We start from the raw sequence: 17,195 nt of genomic DNA on the forward strand, positions 1-17,195 counted from the left end.
CAGGAAGACAATTAAGTCATTTGGTGTGTGGTGCTAGAGGAGAGTTCTGCAGATACCATGGACTGCCAAAGCGACCAAAAAATAGGTCTTAGAGCAAATCAAGTTTGAGCTCAGAAGCCAAGATGACTAAACTGAGATTGTCATATTTTAGAAATATCATGAGACAACATGATTAATTGGAAAAAAGCAATAATGCTTAGTAAAGTGGGAGGTAGTCGAAAATACAGGAAGATTACATTCCAGGTAGACAGCCTCTGTCAAAAATGCCACAATCTTGAGTCTGTAGGAATTGAACAGTGCTGGTGGTGGTGATAGGAAGTCTCAGAGGCTGCTCATTCATGCTGTCATCATGAGTTGAGGCCAACTTGACAGCAACTAACAACAACTACAACAAAAAGGTGGCCTGAGCCTGAGCACACCCAATCTCGTCTGATTTCAGGAGCTAAATAGGACTGGCCCAGGTTGGTATGTGGATAGGTGCCAATAGGTAACACCAGGATCTCTGGCTAGGAAAAGAATCCTACCCAAAATCTTAGGTTGTTGCTGTTAGAGTTGACAATGCTGGGTGAGAATGAACAAGGGTTTAAGTCTGACTCATTAAAAAGTAGATTCTTATGTTCCTATGTCAGGTGCTTGACTCCATCCAGGATGTGTTGGCAGGGTTTGTTGGTTTGTTTTTATCACCCTGCTTGGTCCACAAAAACAAACAAAAACATTGCAGTGAAATTAATGACAGGGACTTCTCTGCAGAAGCCTCTGTCTGGAGTGTATTGAAACAACAATGATGAAGAGAACAGCCCCTTGGTGCTAATGAAGAGGGGCATTCTCCATACGCAAGAGGCGTGAGCCACCAATGGTCCCATCATTGTAGCGCGATCTTGCAAAGATTCTAATATGATGCCACACTCACCCAGTACTTCTTCCATCAATAAACTGTAATCATCCTGTAACTACTCATTCATAGGGAAACTCCATGTAAATAGTGTGAATGAAGTGCTATTGCAAAGGTGCAGAGGGTAATAATGATGCATTCACGCTATCGGGGATCATTTCCCAGACTGCACTTCACCACAGGCAATTTGTTCTCATTACTATAATCATTTTCAGAGCAGATTTCTTTCTTATTTTCAGGTATAGTGCACTATTTTATTTCAACTGGATATATATTATGTTTTTAAATATGGAAATTTTATTTTGTTGTGTGCATGCACGTAACATTTAATCACGATCTATTAATGATACAGTAATGCGATTGGCTTTTGTATGCAGAATGTGACTACATTTTTGTTTCATTATTATAATGTGATTGCATGACTGTGCAGAACTATAGACAGCGATAGTGCTATTCTTCCATTACAATCCAATGGCACAATTGTGGTGGAATTGGCCCTGGTGTGATAATCTCTTTACTTTCATTTTATTTTTCCACCTTTGTGAGTTTCAGCAGTACTTAAGATACAAAGCTATTTGGTATTTCAATTTCATATGGTAAATTTGCAAGCCTTCCAGATGTTCTTGGACTGCAACAGTGCTGCAGTTCACCACAAATATAGGTCCACAGACAGACCACCATTGATTTAGCTGCTCCATAATTGCAATGTCATTTGCATGACTGGGATTAGGGAGGTGAGATCCTGATGGTAGTGGTGATCCCAGTCTTCTTGTTGCAGAGGTGCAGTTGGTGCCTTCCAAATGATAAACTTTGCTTTTGGCCCAACGGTGCAAAAGTTCTCATGCTGTACCAGCCCTTGACCATTCTAACAACAAAGCACATTGATGAGGCAGAAATGAAAATCCTTGATTCAGCATATGATCTCTTAGCAGCAAACTGGCGCTTTAAACATTCATCAGTGTGCTCCTTGGAGATTAGTCTTGAAAGGAAGTTGGCAGAGTGTGAACGTTGCCCATCCCCACATTTGTCAGATCTGCCTTGCTGGGTCATTGGCTGTGAGCTTACATGTCAGACCTTGAAATTTGGCACCTTGTTTTTAATATCAGTGGACATTGGTTATGTGAGCCTCTGACCTCTCTGGCAGCCCTCAGACTGTGAAGCTCACAGCTCAGTGCAGATATTGCAAAGATGGAGCTGTTACATGATTAACCCACTACTTAGTGTTGGGCCTCACCTCCAGAGTACCTCTGCCCCTGAGATTCATTCCGTTTTTCCCTCTGAACTTTTTGAAAGATTGTAAAAAATGGCTCTTTTTAAGCCTCACTTTGGTCTTCACTTGAATCCCTGTGCTGACTAATAGTTTGAGATGTTTCCAGAATATTATGTCATGTAATTATTTTCCCATTCATCTTTTTGATGCTGTGACTGGTTTTATTTTAAGTGGCTAGGAGACACTTTGAGAAAATTATATTTCACAGAAATGTGAAATATAAACGGACAACTTAGTGTTTGCTTTTGCAACGTGTTGTTTATGTAGTAAAGAGCCATTATTTGCTTCAAAGACGATTTGATTATTTGGATTGGGCTCCAATTCGATTTGTTCTAATTCAAGTGCAATCTAGCCAATTTGGGACCCCAAAGCTGCATTAGGATTTGGAAATCTGAATCTTTCAATTGAGGTGCCTTGGGAAACAAGAGAACTGCAGCTTTTCAGTTGTTTTACAGACCTGTGTGAAATTTGGGTAAAGCAAGTCTGAAATGCAGACTGGTAACTAGCCATCTTTAAATGTGTTTTTTTTCCTTTAAAAAATAAAATGCATTTTAAAATAATATGCAGTTAGATGACAACACAGTCCTACTAGATCATGCTACTTCCTGTTTTTTAGTGTCGGTGATATGTGTCTGCTGATTGTGCAGTGATTGACTAACGCTTCAATTCAACATCTCAGTTCATCTCAGCATAGAATAAATGCGTAGCAAAAATGTTTACATGTGGAGATATGCTATGTGAGCAGTATGCAAACTCCATGCAGAATAGCAACATTGCACGTCACATGTCAATAACTAAGTGCCATTGAGCAATACAAAATATATGATGCACAGCCACAATACAAAGTATAGAATGCATAACCACAATGCAAAGTACAGAATACACAAACACAATAAAAGGTGTAGAATGCACAATTGCAATGCACAGTATATAACCACATTACAAAGTATAGGATTTTGTCCTACTGGGTACATGAAGAACTCTGGATTAGAATGAAGGTCTGGGGACATCAAGAATTTTTAGCTTATTATTATTATTATTATTATTATTATTATTTGTATTTTTCCACCTCTCCCTGCAGATTGATGCAGGATTACATCAACAAATTAACACAGTACAGATATAAAAAACAATCAATAAAACACTAACAATATTATTAATTAAATAAAATAGCTAAATTCAATGGGGATGTGCGTATTCAAGTTGTTTCTGACATGGTGGCCCTAAGGTGACCCTATTGTGGGGTTTTCATGGAAAGATTTGCTCAGGCGTGTGTGTTGCTTTCCTCTGAGGCTGTGAGAGTGTAGCGTGCCCAAGATGGGTTTCCATAGTTGAGCAGGGATTTGAACTCTGGTCTCCATAGTCCTAGTCCAACATTAAAACCACTATATCACACTGGCTCTCCAAGGGGGATAATGAGAAATTTGTTTCATACATCGGTGTTGTTGTTTTTTTAAGAAAAATCTAAATGCTTTGTGTAAAATCTTGTTTTCAGCAGATACACAGGGAGAAATAAAACATACAGAAATTACTATAAACTAGAAGTACATGAACATTATTAACTTTGCACTCTTAACTGTTGTCACTCATCTATTTAACCAATAGGGATATGAGTTTGGTTAAATAGTTGATTTGATTGACAACATTTAAGAGTACACAGTAAATAATGTTGATATACTTCTAGTTTGCTAATTTATGTGTTTTATTTCTTTCTGTGTATCTGCTGAAAACAGGATTTTACATAAACCATTTAGATTCTTCTTTTGTTTAAAAAAATAATGCATGAAACAGACCTCTTAGTATTTGAAAAGCAAACATGTGGAATACAATCCAGATGTCACTGGCTTATGGCCATTTTATCCTGCCATTTCAGATTTGGAAAAGTGCTCTTTATCCGACTAAGAACAAAAGTGAGTAGCACTAAATCCCATTTCTCATTACCATAAAATGTATGAGCTGAGGGGATATGAAAGTATTCCACTAAAAGAAGATATGAAAGAATTGTACCCAAAGAAGAGTTCAAGGGCATTGGTACAAAGAGCACATTCACAGGGCTCAAGGTAAAAGGGATATGCCAGGATTTTGATAAGAGGGAAATATAAGAAGAAATGAGTCAGTTTTCAAATGGCTAATGACAATTCATGTAGCTGCTTGGAAGACTGCAGCTCTAAATGGATATGCAAACAACTACAGTATGCTTTGGGGCTCATTAAAAGGCTGATTTTTATTGAGGGGGGAAACGGCACCAACAACATTATTGAAAAACTCAGCTTGGGGGGAAAAATTGCAAATATCATTTGAAGTAACAGATTTAAGACGTTTGGGTAACAGCAGGAATTTCCAGCTTGAAATGACCATGTATTAAAGGACCTGGAATCCCTGAGCTGATGCTGACCATGAAATATGTGGTTACCTTGTGAATATTTTATTATTTCACTTTATTTTTGTCCAGAGTTTTGTTGTTGTTTGCTTTACTATTGTTGGTCACTTTGAAAAGAATACAGAGAACAGTATGATGCAAAGGCTATGAAATAAATTAGGACACACAGGGGCTATCTTTATTCCTATGATTTCTTCCTTTTACATCAAGGATGGATAACTGTGGCTGTACAAATGCTTTTGGCATACAGCTCCTACCATACCAGCCATAGCCAATGGTTATGGATTATGGGAGCTGCAGTTCAAAAATACCTGGTTACAGTTTCCCAAGCTGTAATATAGATGTGGTAGAAAATCAGATACCGAAGTTAGATAACTGGTCATTTGAACAACAAAGGACTGCGAATAGGGTTGCTGGATCTCAGTGCCTGGCCTTGACTCTCCAGTTTCCATGGGTCATTTTCAAGCAGGAGACAAGGGTTCAAATTTTCCAGTTTTGGTGGGCTTATCTATGGGCAAGAGGAAGGAAATACGGTGGACTCTTCCCATTTGCAGGGGTTCAGTTCTATGCCCCCCCCCCCGCAAATGGGGGAAAAATGAGGGAGCTCAAGCCTATATTAGTCAGTGGGCAATGACATGTTCACATCTGTCAGCACACCCATGGGCACACATTGCCATTCATTAATAAGGGGGTGAGCGATGTATCAGAGCTCCAGTCTACAGATGGCAAACCCACTGATATGGTAGGCCCACTGTATAAGCAAATCTCCAGTTCAGGTAGACGAATAGCTTGCTACAATTTATAAGGCTTAATTGATGTGTTCCTACATCTTTCAAAGACTCCCCTGCAAGTCTATGTATTCACTTAGCTTTCTTCCCTTCAATTCATTGTGGCACCAGGGCTCACCGTTCACTTAGCTCTGGATCCACCTTCTGACTAGAAGCTAGATAAAAACTTCCTTATCCCATCATCTTAAGTCAGTGAGAAGGAATAAAATACAGTTGGCCCTTCTTATACACGGATATTTTAATACATGGATTCAAGCATCCATGGTTTGAAAATGTTCCAAAAAAGTATCAGTTTCAAATATCAAACCTTGATTTTCCATTTTTTAGAATGGACACCATTTTGCTATGTCATTATATTTAATGGGACTTGAGCATACCCGGATTTTGTTATACACAGGGGATCTTGGAACCAAATTCAAACTCAAGGGATCACTGTACCTTTAACTCATCTTGATCTGGGAATAGCCTATTTAGCTAAGATTTCTGTCTTAATTTGCAAACAGAAATATACATTTTATGTAGAATTCGAAGATACAGCCATGTTAGTATGGAATATCAGTATGCAGTATAGCGGGAGAAAGGTGGGATATAAATCCTTGAAATAAAATAGATCTTATAGCATCTTTGAGACTAACTAAGAGAAAAAAGTTGTAGCATAAGCTTTCATAGACAAAGGGGCTAAACAGACAGCCTGAAAATGGTGGACTGGAGGCTCCCGTTTTAACACTGGAGGGACGCCACAGCAGCCAAAATGTGCAGCGTCCCTCTGGAGTAAAGAGAACCTGCAAAAAGCAGGTTCTTTCTAAGGCACCCAGCGCATGTCACGTGTGTGCCATTGGCATGTCACTTATGTCTGTCTCAGGCCTCAGTCTACTTCATCGAATGCATGTCTCTGTGTTTTGAAAATGACAAGCTTTGAATAACTGTGGTTGGGACATTGCTTGGGTTTGTGATGGATGCTTTTGCTTTCTGATAACACCAACCATCGTGTTTTCTTCACAATTATGTAGTATTGTATTGCATCTAACCCTTCTTTTCTTTCAGCAGAAACTCTAGCTGACCATGAAAAAACAACCAAAAGTAAAGGCCTTTAAAAAGACTATAAATAAATAAAAATCGAACAAGGTATGAATATATAAATAAGAAGGCCTTTGCCATGGAAATTTGGAAGTGCAGTGTTAAAGTGAAGATTAAGTATTCTGTATTTGTGTGTGAGAGAGGGAACGGGAAGAGAAAAGGAGAGAGAGAGAGAGAGAGCATCTAGGAAAGTGGTGTTGGGTTAGGTGGCTTTCTTTCTTTTCCTTTTTTGCCTTTGTTTTTGGTTCCTCCTAGAAAAACAGATGGTTCGAATAAGATGGTTCCTGCTGCTAAGAACGGGACCTTTTGTGGCATTAACAGTACTATTGCTCATCAGGGGTCTTGTTTCCACCAACCTCTCTCAGCAAGACCAAATGCACTGGACAGCATGGGGTAATCAGAAATAGCAATCCAGTCTCTGCCCCATTAATTACCCCCTACCAGCTTTTGGTTGATACTGATGTAACATACTTTGTGCTCAGTGTGATAAGATTAATCTGCTTTCAAGGGCAATGTCTTCTCAGTGACCTCCCCTTTCTTTTTCTTCTTCTTTCCAGGTCCAGTTAACTGCCAGGAATGAATTGCATTAACTCAAGGATCCTTCCAGAAAATAATTATCAAAACAGAATTTGCAGTTGTATGGATCCCTTACATAAGAAGGAGGCCAAATAAAAATCAATGTGTTTAATTCCTGCAGTGCTATAATGAATGTGTGCCCTGCAGTAAATGGCATATTTCATCTGCTTTTGAAATCTTAATCTCCAACAGTGAATTGTTGGAATCATCTGATTTTTTTTCATCTCAACAATTGAAAAGTCAGATTTAGCAGGCCTCAGTGCTCCTTTTTGCCAATCTGGGTAGATTGTGGCTGCCGTCGGTCAAATATTATTATAGTTCAGCAATATGCACACCCAATTCAGGTCAAATTAGATGACTTGTTTAGAATTATTTTAGAAACCTGTAGTCAAAATAAACATTAAGAGGAAAATATATTCCCTGTGCTTAACCTGTTTTTCTTCCCACAAAGGGGTGTCTCCAAAGATACATGCCACAGTGATCAGACTTGTCAGTTAAGCCCATGTTTACCATCCAATGACAAAACAAAGCAAGCTAAATGTGAGATATTTTTAAAGATTGCTTTATGTTTTAAATTCCACATTAATTGTATTTTAAGGAGGGAGGATTCGGACTGTATATTTTAATCTTGTAAGCCGCCCTGATTGCATTTTGTGGATAGGTGGGATACAAATAGTAGTAATAATAATAATAATAATAATAATAATAATAATAAGATATATAGGTGATGATAAAATATTACGACAAACAGATGTCTTTCACCACATGAAGGAACCTTTCTTCTAGAAACATGATCAATGCATTTTCTATTTGATCGTCATAGCCCATGATATTCTTCGTCTATATAAATCTTGCAGTCAGCATGCTTTGTTTTGTGATTGGTCAATGAGGAGAAACATGGGCATGATTTGCACATCTATTTCTTGAGACATGCATCTCAGAGGAAATCATATTGTTGGCGGATAAATGAGTGAACTGTAGGGACATATTCATCTTCAGGTCTGATTGTCAGACTGAGCTGGCACAGGAGTCCTCAGAGTTTGTTTTGCGATTTCCCAACCTCTCAGCCATGTCCACAAAAAGATACTGTGACCAGAGGTGGACCTCACCATCCAGAGTGTCCTGCATTAAGCTTCTTTCCTTCTCCTATTAAGTGGCCTAGTCACTATTGAACTTTGGAACTATTTCACCTCCTAGGTATTTTGCTTTGAAGATGGGTTCTTTTTTCAGTTAGGAGCTCTGGGCAAGATGGCTCTGGTGGAGAATGCCTATGCTGCAGCAACAGCAAATCTGATTCAAATTGTTAAAAGGTTTTGCACTGGAAAAGGACAAGGACAGGCAGGAGAACCCTGTAGGAGCTCTCCTGGCAAATTCTGCATAAAGCAGCTGGGTGTCACATGTTGCATAATCTGCTGCCCCTTCTATCTATCACCTGAGCCACATGGCTCATGATAAAGTTGGTGTGTGTGTGCGTTCAAGTCACCTGTTAATTTATGGCAACCCTATGAATTTCATAGAGTTTTCTTAGGCAAGGAATATTCACTGGAAGTTTAGTATTTGGAATGAGAAGGGGACACTATTTTGTCTGTCAGCTCAAGATACCAAAATACCATGGGTTGGTTTTGTTTTTCTTGTACTACAGTCAGGCCTCCGTACTGGAGGGCTAGCCATTCGCAGATTGAAGCATCTGTGGAGGGCCTTTTCCCATTATCAATGGCAATGTATCCATGCAGCCAAGCCGATGCAGCCAAGCAAACGTTGGCATCCATTGATGATACTGGGACTTGAAGTCCCGCAATATTTAATATCCATGGGGTGTGTGTGTGTGTGTGTGTGTCTGGAACCAAACCCCTACTGATATAGAGTGCTGACTGCACAAGTTCTTTGAAATGCAGTGGAGACAATAAGAGCTACACCTACAAGTCAGTTTGACCCTGCTTCAACTTCTATGGCTCAATGCTATGAGATTATGGGATTTGTAATTTTGTGAGATATTTAGCCTTCTCTGTCAGAGAGATTTGGTGCCACAACAAATTACAAACCTGAGGATTCCATGGGAAAGGGCCATGACAGTTCAGCAGTATCAACCTGCATCAATTCTACAATGTAGCAGCAGCCAAAGTCTTCTGGAAATAATGGTGTTCTTTCAGATGATAAATTAGGCTCCAATGTTTGGAAGCAGAGTATAGCCTCAGTGACTGAGGGACAACCTGAACTCTCAGAACTATTTGCTTCATGCCAGCAAAACATTTTAACTTTCACCAGCCTTCGGGCATAACACTGGAATGATTCCAGGTCAATTTCCCTTTAGTTCATAGTTTGCCCTTGGTTCTTGCAGTGGCAGGAAGGGAAGATGTTAGTAAATATTACCATTTCACACATCATGGCTTTGCTCCTCAGGGCAGCTGAAAAGATCTCCTTGACAGTAATAGTTCCACCTGGCCAAATTCTTTACTTTTGCCAGAAGCAAACATATCCCGCATCCCACAGGAACCAAAGTATTTGACATTATTGTCATCATTTGCTGATGCAACGGCACAAAGATGTGGGATATCTATGTGTTGTTTTGTTGGAATTTTTATTACAACATTATCAATCTCCTGCCAAGGTAAAGCTAAATGGGAGACACCTTTGTGGCAAGGTGCTAGTATTTCCAATGAAAGGATGTTATGTGGTCATATAGTTGTTTTGTCATTTGAGGGCAAATTTTAGTGACTACATTTTTTTATTCTGCCTCCCTTTGAAGAACTCAAGGTAGTCTCTATGGCTTTTTCCCCAAACATTTTGTCATTTAAACAACCCTCTGAAATGGATATGTCTGAGTTTGTAGTAGAGTGACTTGGCCAGAGGGGTCAAATGAGATGCAAATTTGGTGAATTTCTCAAAGAAGTCCTCCCTCCAAGTGGTGAAAGCATGAGTTTCTCCTCACCAATTAAATCTTGCATTTACTGTATATATGCAACTATGATTCTGTGACCTCATGTATAAGTCAAGGGAAGCTTTTGGGCGCAAAATTACAGATTTTGATATGACCTGTGGATATGTTGAGAGTAAAACCTAGAGGTATATAATAAAGGATCTATAGGATGAAGCAAACATCCAAACAATGCCAAAGAACTTAGAAAAGTCCATCAGGCATAACTGTTTGTACTCACAGAAAAGGCTGGATGGATGAGAGAGCAGAGGGGGATCAGTGTTTCGGTGACAGATTATACTCTTGCCTTTCACCAGGGGATGGTTCCCTTTTTAATAAGAGTTAAAGTACAGTACTTACATTACCCCTTGGATATATTGACCAGAGTTCAGTGATGGAACTCCACTAGGTGACCTTGGGCAAATCACACTCTCTCAGTCCCAGAGGAAGGCAAAGGCAAACCACTTCTGAACAAATCTTGCCAAGAAAACACCATGATAGGTCCCTCTAGGGTTGCCATAAGTTGGAAATGACTTGAAGGGACACAACAACAACAAAGTAAAGAAAACATGGGTATAATTTGCAAGTCTTATTGATAAGGCACATATCTTTGAAGAAATCCTGTTGTGGGAGAGAAAATAGATTAACCACAAAACAGGAAATATAGATTCCACCCCAGTGGAACTAGGTTAGTGGCAGAGGCTGCAGGATGGAAAGTGCAGTCATTGTAGCAGCTATGAAGACACTGGACAAATCATCTCCTCATAGTTGGCAATTTTTGTCCGCCTTCTCACACCACTACTGTGTGACCCAAGAAAAAGTGCATCTGCTAGCATGGTACATCAACAGGAGTCTAGCCTTAGTTCCCTTCATCTTTTTTCATACAGCCCTAAGTATGAGGACAGGGAGACTTGGAGATGCTTCATCCACAGAGTTGCCAGAGGTTGTAGCTGACTTCAGAGCAGTTATGAGCAACAACAACAATAACTGGAAAAGTTTATTTTGGGGGGCTTCAGCTCCGAGAACTTTCCAGTTAACATGTTCACGATTCGTGCTAGATGGTTCTGGGAGACATAGTTTTTTAAAAAGCAACTTTCCTCTGCTCTGCATTATCAGCCTTGTACTAGGGATATGGTGGCTAGCAATTAAAATGCTGACTCTTAACGATTGCAAAATTGGCAGGTCAGCAGTTCGAGCTCCAAGCGCTACGTGATGGAGTGAGCTCCCATTACTAGTGTCAGCTTCTGCCAACCTAGTTTGAAAGCATGTAAAAATGTAAGTATAGGTAGTATTTCAATGGGAAGGTAACAGTGTTCTGTGCAGTCATGCCAGCCACATGATCACAGAGTTGTCTTGGACAATGCTGGTTCTTCAGCTTAGCAATGGAAATGAGCACTGCCCTCTACAGTCAGACACGGATTGACAACCATGTCAAAGGAGAAACCTTTACCTTTATACTTGGGGGGTATTCACCCTCATTTTTTGTCCCGAGGAGACGCGCTGATGCATTTCAGGTTTGTTGTTCCCATTACATTTTGGGTCATTTGAGTCATTTTAACCCTTGGGTTATTCATGCATGCCGTTGTTTCAGGTTAAAATGGAGCCGGCTCCCTTCCTTTAACAATACTGAGCAATCCAAATCGGGTTGTAATCCCACCTGGATCCATCTGGGAGAGGCGGGAAAATATAAATAAAATTTTTTATTTTATTTATTATATTGACACTGCTGATGATGCGGATCAATGTGGACCTTTCAGGAAAATTCAGGGAGAAACCCAGTATTGAATATCCCAGGTTAAGTGGTTTCTTTGCCAGCTCCCCACCCCCACCCCAAGTGCATGGAGTGCATTCAGGACATGTGTGAACACCAAGGATTCGACCTGAATTCATCCTCAACTATTTTTGTAGTGTGAATGGAAACTGGGAGTCAGCTACTAGACCAGTTTCCTTCTGTAGGTGGATCAGGGAGGCTCCATTTTATCTATTGCCCTGTGTGAAAAACCCTACTTGTCTGAGCCTGTCTGTTGGTGTCTTCTTTGCTTGTCTCCTTCTTCCTGCTATTCCTTCTGACAGACTGATTGTAGATGTGGAATGGCAAAATCTAGGCTTTTTCCCCCTGTAATTTTCTCTTTATTCAAGCAGCAAGCATTACAAAGGGAAACGACAGTGAGAAGAAAAGTTTCCTTTCTGATATAAGATTAAATTATCTATATCTCTGTATTAGACAACACAGGCCATTTCACGGTCTCATTTTAAGCACTAATCCAGACAGCCTCTGCAGCTGAGAGATAGGAAATGGTGAGGGCTTCAGGGAAGAAGAACTCACCGGCTGAGAAGGACAAATATCCAAGAATGTCATTTGCTACAAGGTGGGAGTTGTCGGTGTTCTTCCACTTTCATTTTTATACAGCGCTGGTCAATTTCACAGCCCATAGCAATACTGAATGGGGAAATTGGAAACCTGCAGAATCGATTTGCAGAAGTGAGGGTCTATTTTCTTTTACAGCTCTCTCATCAGAGTTGCTATCATCTCCGTGTTATGTGGTATTATTATCGAAAGTAGCCTGGGCATTGCTGATAATTGCTAAGAGAGCCTGAAGCCCTTCTCTGAGAGTGGAAATAGAACCACGTTGTTGTCCTCAAAAGGTGTGAGTTCTTAATGTTTCTTTAGGTTCTCAATATTACAGGGAAAGGTCAATGCTTAATTTGACTAAAACTATAACTTTCTGAGATGTCACATGCCCAAACACCTTTTCTCCTAAAGCAGGGGGTGGGCAAAACACAATCCCCCAGACTGTTGGACTACAACTCCTAGCATTTAACACTATTGGCTTTGCTGGTGCGGGCTGGTAGGAGTTGCAGTCCAACAACCTCTGGAGGACTGAAAAATCACTATCACATAAAAATCACATAAAGCCAGCTGTGTGCACTGGGGTGAGCTCTAGTTACTGTATTAAATAAAATGGGCAAGGTGTTTTACAGACTCTCAGGCACATCCCAGCCTCAATATTGGTTCACACCTTCTAAGTTTTTAAACTATTTTTCTGTCTGAAAGAAACCAATATGAGAGTTAATTAATACAAAAAGAAAACAGACAAAGATGGAAAAGATTCTTGCGAATCAGCCCAAAGAACTGCCTTATCCAGAATCCTGTTTTCCACTGTGGCCAGCCAGAGTTTCTGAGAAGCCTGCAGCATGGAGACAGCAGCCCACCATACTCTTGTTACTATTGTGACATTCAATGCCATGATAATTTTGACCCTACACTCTACATGTAGTTACTATGTCTAGTTGCACCATGGCCAGCTGGTCCTCTTGGTCGTCCATTCAAGAACCTTTCACACTACACAGATACAGCAGTCTGTGTCTGCCATGCTTCCATCCTTTGGATTAGTATCTGTTGTTGATACATGGGATGTCTGGCTACTGAAGCGTCCAGCTGAAATCAAACAGAGGTTCTGTCTAGCTTCAAAGTAGACCAATTTGCTATTGTCTGGCAAGAATTGTGTCCTAAGGGCAGTGTTTCATGAGTTGATAGACTTAGCGACTTTTCAGAGGAGAAGAACAGGGTGCGATATGCAAGAACCTCCAGACAATCAGCATGAATGTCTGCAGACAAAGAGTTTCATTCCCAGAAGGAAACTTCTTTGGTCTACTGTATGCAAACAATCTCCAAGGCCAGCTCATTACCATTGCTCCTTTAGTGAAGGGATTATGCCGATTGCTATCTTGAGAGATCCCATCATGACTAAGTGCCTTGGGCTTCTCCCATGCTGAGTCATCCAGATGTCCCAATATAGCATGGCTGGTTTCCTGCATCGGAAAGCCGTCTTTTGGCTGTTTTATATTGATTTGATATCAAAGGTCACAGTGGAGTGACTGAGGGCTGGATCCTGGGTTACAATTAAATATTAAGGTCATCTTGTCCTGCATTACAAAGCTGATTCACATTTCCTTGGCAAAACAATGTATCTTTTAAGAGTCCAGGAGTGACAGGCATTATTAAAATGGCTGCAGGACTGAACATCTCAGTAACAAAATATTACAGGTTAGGCTGATTGGGTTGCTGACTTTTAGGACTGGAGATAAACCAACAGGGCACGGAATGCAAACATCATCTTCATACAACCAGAGAGGAGACTATACACATGGACATCACCAGATGGATAATACAAAAATTAGATAGACTACATAACTGGAAGCAAAAGATGGAGATGCTCTATTCAGGCAGCCAAAACTAGACCAGGAGCTAACTGTGGAGCAGCTAATGAACTCCTTATATCAAAAATCAGCGTAAAGATGATGAAGAAGAAAAAAAATCATTATATCAAAATATGATCTAAATAAAATTCCAACAGAATTTACTGACAATGTAAGAAACAGATTTGCGCTATTAAGCATAATCAACCAAGAACTAGAAGCAAAACAAAAGGAAGATAGAAACAAAATCAGAACCATGAATGCAACTGTACAATGACTGGTGCGGAAGGGAAAAGAGAATTATTATAATGAACAATGCAGACAAACAGAAGACAATAACAAAAAGGAAGAACGAGAGACTTCTTCCACAAGATCCAAGAACTCAAAGGGAAGTTCAAATCAAGGGCTGGGATGCTTTATGACAAGAAAAGGAATGTACTACAAGATCAAGAAGAAATAAAAATACATTAGATGCAATACACAAAAGAGTTATATCAAAGAGATGAAAACATGAATGATGCATGAAATGAAGAAGCATATGAAGATGAACCCCAAATTCTAAAAAGCGAGGTGGAAGCTGCAATAAGAGCAATTGGGAAAAATAAATCACCAGGAACAGATGATATTCCAAATGAACTGCTGCAATCTACACAGACAGAATCAACTCCTGTGTTAACTAACATATTTCCACAAATATCAAAAACAAAATAATGACCAGCAGATTGGAAACATTTAATATTTGTCCCCATCTGCAAAAAAGGAGACACGAAAGGCTGCAGCAACAATAGGACCATAGCACTGATCTCCCATGAAAGCAAAATCATGCTCAAAATTCTGCAACATAGACTCAAACCATACATGGAGAGAGAAATCCTAAAGATTCAGGAAAGGAAGAGGCACTAGGGACTACATTGCAAACCTGTGATGTCTAATGGAGCGTGCCAGGGAATCCCAAAAGATTATCAGCATGTGCTTTATAGACTATAGCAAAGGTTTTGACTGCATAGATCACGAAAAGCTATGGAAACAGGAAAATGCACTATCCCTGATCAGGAATTCCAAAATCAAAAATAATCCATGTGAGTGGTTGAGATAGTGACGCCTTTGCTTTCTGATAGTTCAATGTACACAAATGTTGTTCAGTACACAAAATGGGGATGTTTAGCTTGGAGAAGAGAAGGTTAAGAGGTGATATGATAGCCCTGTTTAAATATTTGAAGGGATGTCATATAGAGGAGGAAGCAAGCTTGTTTTCTGCTGCTCCAGAGACTAGGACCCAGAGCAATGAATGCAAGCTCCAGGAAAAGAGATTCCACCTCAACATTAGGAGGAACTTCCTGACAGTAAGGGCTGTTTGACAATGGAACACACTTCCTTGAAGTGTAGTGGAGTCTCCTTCCTTGGCAGTCTTTAAACAGAGGCTGGATGGCCATCTGTTGGGGATGCTTTGATTGAGAGTTCCTGCATGGCAGAATGGTGTTGGACTGGATGCCCTTGTGGTCTATTCCATCTCTACGATTCTATGATTCTATATTGTGTATAAAATTACATTCAGGCTATGTGTATGAGGTGTATACAAAGTATAAATGATTTTCATGTTTACACTTGGGTCCCAGCTCCAAGATATCTCATGACGTACATGCAAATATTCCAAAATCTGAATAAATCCAAAACCCCAGACACTTCTGGTCCAAAGCTTTTCCGATAAGAGACTCAAGCTGTATCTGAAGAGGTGGATTAATAATGCCCATAAAAGCTCATGACTCATAATGGTACCCAATTGGCAAAGGGGTCAGACAAGGCTGTATCCTTTCACCCTATCTGTCCAGCCTGTGGGCAGAACATTATTATAAGAAAGGCAGGCTTGGACACAGAAGAAGGAGGAAGGAAAACAGGAGGAAGGAATATCAACCACCTAAGATATGCAGATGACACCATAAAACTAGCAGAAAACCTCACAGACCTGGAAGGAAGATCAAAGAAGACAGTGCAAAGGCAGGCTTAATGTTGAATATAAAGGACATTGTCGGCCACCTTGGGTCCCACTTTGGGAGAAAGGTGGGATAAAAATAAAATAAGTAAATAAGGTTGCGTCCTCACTGCAAAAACAATCCAGTTTGACACCGCTTTCAACTGCCACAGCTCAATGCTATGGAATGCTGGGGACTGTAGTTTGTTATGGCACCAGAGCTTTCTGGGACTGGGAGAGAAGGCTAAATAGCTCAGAAAACTACAGTTCCCAGAATTCCACAGCATTGAGCCATTAAAGAGATGTCAAACTGGATTATTTCTGCAGTGTGGGTGCAGTCTAAATGACTAAATGAATGTTGTTGTGTGCCCTCAAGTCTTTTCTGATTTATTGCGAACATATAGGGGTTTCTTGTCAAGTTTATAAAGGGGTTTTGCCTTTGCCTTCCTTCTTTTGTGGCTGAGAATGTGACTTGTCCAAGGCAAGAGATTCTCTAGGAATCTCTAGGTCCTCCATTGCAACTCTGCGGTCCGACAGACACTGACCACAGAACTGCGCTGGAGGAGCTACTGTACAAAGGTAGAGTTATCTCTCTAGGAATCGCTAGGTCTTTCAGTGCAACTTTTAGCTAAAGTTGACCATAGAATTGCACTGGAGGACCTAGATATTCCTAGAGGGAACATATTAATCACATCCGTGAATAATCAAATCCCCAAATATCAAATCCGCAAATATGGAGGGATGAGTGTGTGTGTGTATATATATATATATATATATATCCAAATCACACAGCAGAAATAATCCAATTTGAGAGCGCTTTAACTGCTCTGGCTCAATGCTAAGGAATCCTGGGAGCTGTAGTTTATTGTGGCACCAGAGCTCCCTCATACAGAAGGCTAAATGCCTCACAAAACTACAGCTCCCAGAATTCCCTAGCATTCAGGCACAGGGCAGTTAAAACTGTTTTAAACTGGATTATTTCTGCAGTGATATCTATATCTATATATATCTATATCTATGTATATACACACATACACACAATATATATATATAGGTTTAGGTTGCACTGTGTTTTATATATATATGTGTGTGTGTGTGTGTGTGTATAGGTTTAGGTTGCATCATGTTT

This window comes from Sceloporus undulatus, chromosome 2, assembly GCF_019175285.1.
Source record: "Sceloporus undulatus isolate JIND9_A2432 ecotype Alabama chromosome 2, SceUnd_v1.1, whole genome shotgun sequence".
Classification (NCBI taxonomy): domain Eukaryota; kingdom Metazoa; phylum Chordata; class Lepidosauria; order Squamata; family Phrynosomatidae; genus Sceloporus; species Sceloporus undulatus.